The sequence below is a fragment of the Aquarana catesbeiana genome, linkage group LG03 (genome assembly GCF_042186555.1).
Source record: "Aquarana catesbeiana isolate 2022-GZ linkage group LG03, ASM4218655v1, whole genome shotgun sequence".
Taxonomy (NCBI): Eukaryota; Metazoa; Chordata; class Amphibia; order Anura; family Ranidae; genus Aquarana; species Aquarana catesbeiana.
Window position 1 is genome coordinate 46,653,277 of NC_133326.1, and position 5,485 is coordinate 46,658,761.

Here is a 5,485-nt window from a genome sequence, read left to right on the forward strand (position 1 = left end):
GATTAATATACAGTGGATATAAAAAGTCTACACACCCCTGTTAAAATGTCAGATTTCTGTGATGTAAAAAAATGAGACAAAGATAAATAATTTCAGAACTTTTTCCACCTTTAATGTGACCTATAAACAGTACAACTCAGTTGAACAACAAACTGAAATCTTTTAGGTGGAGGGAAGTAAAAATAAAAAAATAAAATAATATGGTTGCATAAGTGTGCACACCCTTACACTAATACTTTGTTGAAGCACCTTTTGATTTTATTACAGCATTCAGTCTATCAGCATGGCACATCTTGACTTGGCAATACCTGCCCACTCTTCTTTGCAAAAACACTCCAAATCTGTCAGATTGTGAGGGCATCTCCTGTGCACAGCCCTCTTCAGATCACCCAACAGATTTTTAATGGGATTCAGGTCTGGGCTCTGGCTGGGCCATTCCAAAACTTTAATCTTCTTCTAGTGAAGCCATTCCTTTGCTTAATTGGATGTATGCTTTGGGTCATTGTTATACAAACAAATTAAGTTCCTCTTCATGTTCAGTTTTCTAGCAGAAGCCTGAAAGTTTTGTTCCAATATTGACTGGTATTTGGAACTGTTCAGAATTCCCTCTACCTTGATTAAGGCCCCTGTTTCAGCTGAAGAAAAACAGCCCCAAAGCATGATGCTGCCACCACCATGCTTCACAGTGGGTATGGTGTTCTTTTGGTGATGTGCAGTGTTGCTTTCGCGCCAAACATATCTTTTGGCATTATGGCCAAAAAGTTCAACCTTGGTTTCATCAGACCATAACACATTTTCACACATGCTTTTGGGAGACTTCAGATGTGTTTTTGCAAGATTTACCTGGGCTTGGATGTTTTTCTTCGTAAGAAAAGCCTTCCGTCTTTCCACTCTACATCAAAGCCCAGACATATGAATAATACTGGAGATTGTTGTCACATGTACCACACAGCCAGTACTTGCCAGATATTCCTGCAGCTCCTTCAATGTTGCTGTAGGCTTCTTGGCAGTCACCCTGACCAATTTTCTTCTGGTCTTTTCATCAATTTTGGAGGGACGTCCAGTTCTTGGTAATGTCCCTGTTGTGCCATATTTTCTCCACTTGATGAAGACTGTCTTCACTGTGTTCCATGGTATATCATTATCTAATGCCTTGGAAATGTTTTTTTATCCTTCTCCTGACTGATAAACCTTTTAACAATGAGATCCCTCTGATGCTTTGGAAGCTCTCTACAGGCCATGGATTTTGCTGTAGGATGCAACTAGGAAAATGCCAGGAAAGACCTTCTAGAACAGCTGAACTTGTTTTGAGGTTAATCAGAGGCACTTTAAATGATGTCAGTGTGTATTGACTCCTATTTAACATGAGTTTGAATGTGATTGCTTAATTCTGAACACAACTACATCCCCAGTTATAAGAGGGTGTGCACACTTATCTAACCACATTATTTTCGTTTTTTTTATTTTTACTTCCTCATCCTAAAAGATTTCAGTTTGTTTTTAAATTGAGTTGTACAGTTTATAGGTCACATTAAAGGTGGAAAAAGTTCTGAAATTATTTATCTTTGTCATTTTTTTACAGCACAGAAACCTGACATTTTAACAGGGGTGTGTAGATTTTCTTATATCCACTGTGATTGCCATACCCTTAGGCCATTTGGTTACCCTAGCTCCCCCCCCCCACCCCCCACTACTGTGACAAACAGAGAGAAAACACACCGCATACACTGGATTTTGAATGGAGAAAGAGTGGTTGCCCTTGTGATGCTGGGGAATGGCTGGAGCATCCAAGCAACAAAGCAGGACAGGGGTATGCCGATTAAGGGAGTTTTTCGGCCAGGCTTTAGGGGGATCAAATGGCTTAGAGGTATGGCAATTACAGTAATGAAACTTTTTTTTTTAAACATTCATTTTTTTTAACCTAATTGAAATCCTTGACTGCATAGGCAAATTTCTTGAGGGCCAATTCACGCTATATGCTGCGACAGATGTTTTACTGCATAGTAAAATGTCTGTCAGCGCATACTGCGCTGCAGCATGCTGCATTTTATTACAGCGCACCATACTGCCCCCTGGCGTAGCCAACAATGGAGAGCAGCCGCAGTGGTGAATTGCACCAGCTGCTCTGTGATTTAACGGCACGCCAGTCTGAATTCGCCCTGAAAGGGTAAATTTAGCCTTTAACAGATAGTGAAAGTAACATCTAAAATTTTAAAAATCCTGATGGTACCCTTTTTGCGCTTTTTTTTCAAATTAATGGGTTGACCTAAACTGTGGAAAAAAGCGAACATGCTCAAATGCACCTCCTGGTATGAACGAGCCCGTAAAACTTTGCAAATTAATTTCTCAAACTTTCCATTGTCCTTAACATGTGAATGTGACAATTGTTTTTAAATATATAAAACAATTAATGTTATAGTGTTATTCTTCATTAAATTCTATAATGCACATGGGAAAAGAGTGTTCAGATGATCCTTACTCAAATCATATGTCTGTGTGGTTTTACAATGGAAAGAATTAGTCTTTGCATATTATGGCCTCAGTGATGAAACTGGCTTTTATTAAGGATTCAATTCTCTGTTAGAAATGCAGAAAGTGGCTACATACATTAGGGGTCTCCAAACCTTCTAAACAAAGGGCCGGTCTATAGTCCTTCAGACATTAGGGGGGCCAGACCATTGCCAGTGAGAGTAGAAAATGTCCTGGCAGTAAACACTGTCCCATCTTTGGTATTAGGGGAATTATTAGTGCCCATTGTTGGTGTCCGTGGAAGGACTAGTGCCCCAAGGGCCGGACAAAGGCAAGCAAAGGGCTGCAGTTTTGAGGTCACTGGTCTACATGATGGCCTTAGTCATGCTCCTAATCCAGTGCTTCTCAGCTCCAGTCCTCAAGGCGCCCCAACAGGTTATGTTTTCAGGATTTCCCACAAATGGAACGGCTGTGGTAATTACTAAGGCAGGGAAACTGATCAAATGACCTGTGCAAAATAATGGAAAGCCTGAAAACATGACCTGTTAGGGCGCCTTGAGGACTGAAGTAACATTGTCCTAATCAATAGGTAGTGTTCGGTAGGGTAACAAAGCAGTAGTGTCCAAACTGTAGCTCTTTGCTTGATCCAAACCTTGGGTTACTATTCCTCCCACTGATATGAGACATTAGTTTTCCCCTTAATACCAAAGATGGGACATTTTCTACTCCCAGTGACCACAGTCCAGTGCCCCTTAACTCTGAAGGACACTACATTGGCCCTTTGTTTAGAAAGGACCACTGCTCTAACGGTATGTACAAGTGTTAGCCAACAGTTTTTCCAAAAAAGATGGTCACAGTTTGTTTTTTTTTATAGGAAGACTGAAGTTTAGTCTATAAAAGATAATCATTGGATGTCACCACTCTGTGTAGGGTCAGAGAATTACTCAATTTGTCTTTCATATCATTTCATATTATGAACGTACAACATTTCTGCTAGACCATGATATTGAATGGAAGTACATTGCAGCTCATGACCCCCTAACAAAAAACCTGAATTCTCCCACTCTACAAGACTCTGGTCCGGCCGCACCTAGAGTATGCTGTCCAGTTCTGGGCACCAGTCCTCAGGAAGGATGTACTGAAAATGGAGCGAGTACAAAGAAGGGCAACAAAGCTAATAAAGGGTCTGGAGGATCTTAGTTATGAGGAAAGGTTGCGAGCACTGAACTTATTCTCTCTGGAGAAGAGACGCTTGAGAGGGGATATGATTTCAATTTACAAATAGCGTACTGGTGATCCCACAATACGGATAAAACTTTTTCGCAAAAGAGAGTTTAACAAGACTTGTGGCCACTCATTAAAATTAGAAGAAAAGAGGTTTAACCTTAAACTACGTAGAGGGTTCTTTACTGTAAGAGCGGCAAGGATGTGGAATAACCTTCCACAGGCGGTGGTCTCAGCGGGGAGCATTGATAGCTTCAAGAAACTATTAGATAAGCACCTGAATGACCGCAACATACAGGGATATATAATGTAATACTGACACATAATCAAACACATAGGTTGGACTTGATGGACTTGTGTCTTTTTTCAACCTCACCTATTATGTAACTATATGTAACGGGTCAGTGGGAGCTTTAAAGGAGTTGTAAACCCTTGTGTTTTTTTACCTTATTGCATCCTATGCATTAAGGTGAAAAAAACTTCTGACACTATATATATATATATATATATATATATATATATATTTCTAATAGACTGTATTTATGAAAGGTATGAAGGGAAAACAGGAACTGACCTGGGGTGTGCCGTAGTCACCTGGTCAGTATGCCTAAAGGGGGCAAAAATAAAAACAGTAGGGTGAGCTAGCAAAACAGATTTATTGAAAGTCACTGTATGCAGCATAAATCAGCCAAATTCACGAATGCCCGTGACATCTCCACATGTGGAACCGGGATATATATGGAAAAGCATTCTGAATTCCACCTACCTAACTTAATCACATGAACAGAGACCCCTTGGCGAGAAGCAGCAGAAGCCGTCCCTACCGAGAAAGAATGGCTGGAATAACCTTTGGGGACCAACCTAGGTTTGACAGCAGGGTGCTGCAATGTTTCTTGAACTGTGCCCTGGAGAGGGGAGTACTAGGGAAAGGTAAAAGTGGAATATCCCTGGGTTTATATGCAGTGATCACCATGAGCTGATCTAAAACTGTGACCGGGCACCAGGTAATGCTGGTCTCAAAAAACCTAACGTCAGTACCGGCTCCTGTCTGCTGGGTCTTGCAAGTGTCCAGGTGCAACCGGAAACGATCAGTGTACCTAAGTGGTAGATCAAGAGTATGCGGGATCCCGTCCCCGTACGAGTGAACTCGGTTAGGCCGCCTTGAGGACCAAGCTGGGTAAAAGCCCGAAAGGAGACCTGGAGAGTAAAATGGACATGCTCCGAAAATAAGCCCTGTAATGGGGAGTCTGCTAACCGTGGTAGGGGGGATACTCTTCTGAATCTCCTTGAAAATGGCCTAGATGGGATGCGCTGCAAAAATGGATTTCCTATTAGGGTCGTGAAAGGCAACAATGCTGAACTCCTGCCAGATATGTCTTGATAGTGCTGTAGGATAGCTTAAGCTGTGAGTGGCAGAAAGCAACGAAAGAAAGTAGATCTAGAATGTTATGGCAATTACATCTAGGATACCTAGACTGAAAAGCCTGGAAGGTATTCCAGGCCATGTCATAAGCCTTCCTGGCGTTAACTGAAAATGACTTGTTGATCAAAACTGCTGCGTCGGCCCAGTGGGAATCTAGTCCATTGTTAGCAGCAAGAAAAGCGGGGAAAGTGTGAAACAGGTGTCTGAGTTTGGGACCCGCCGGAAAATCGCGGGTAGTTCAAAACAAGACAGAGCATCTGCTGCTGTATGCTCTACACCACAGATGAACCTACAGTGTATGTGGAAATAGAACTGAAGGGACAGCCAAATCAGCCCACGTACAAAAGACATAATGGGTAAAGACTTGGA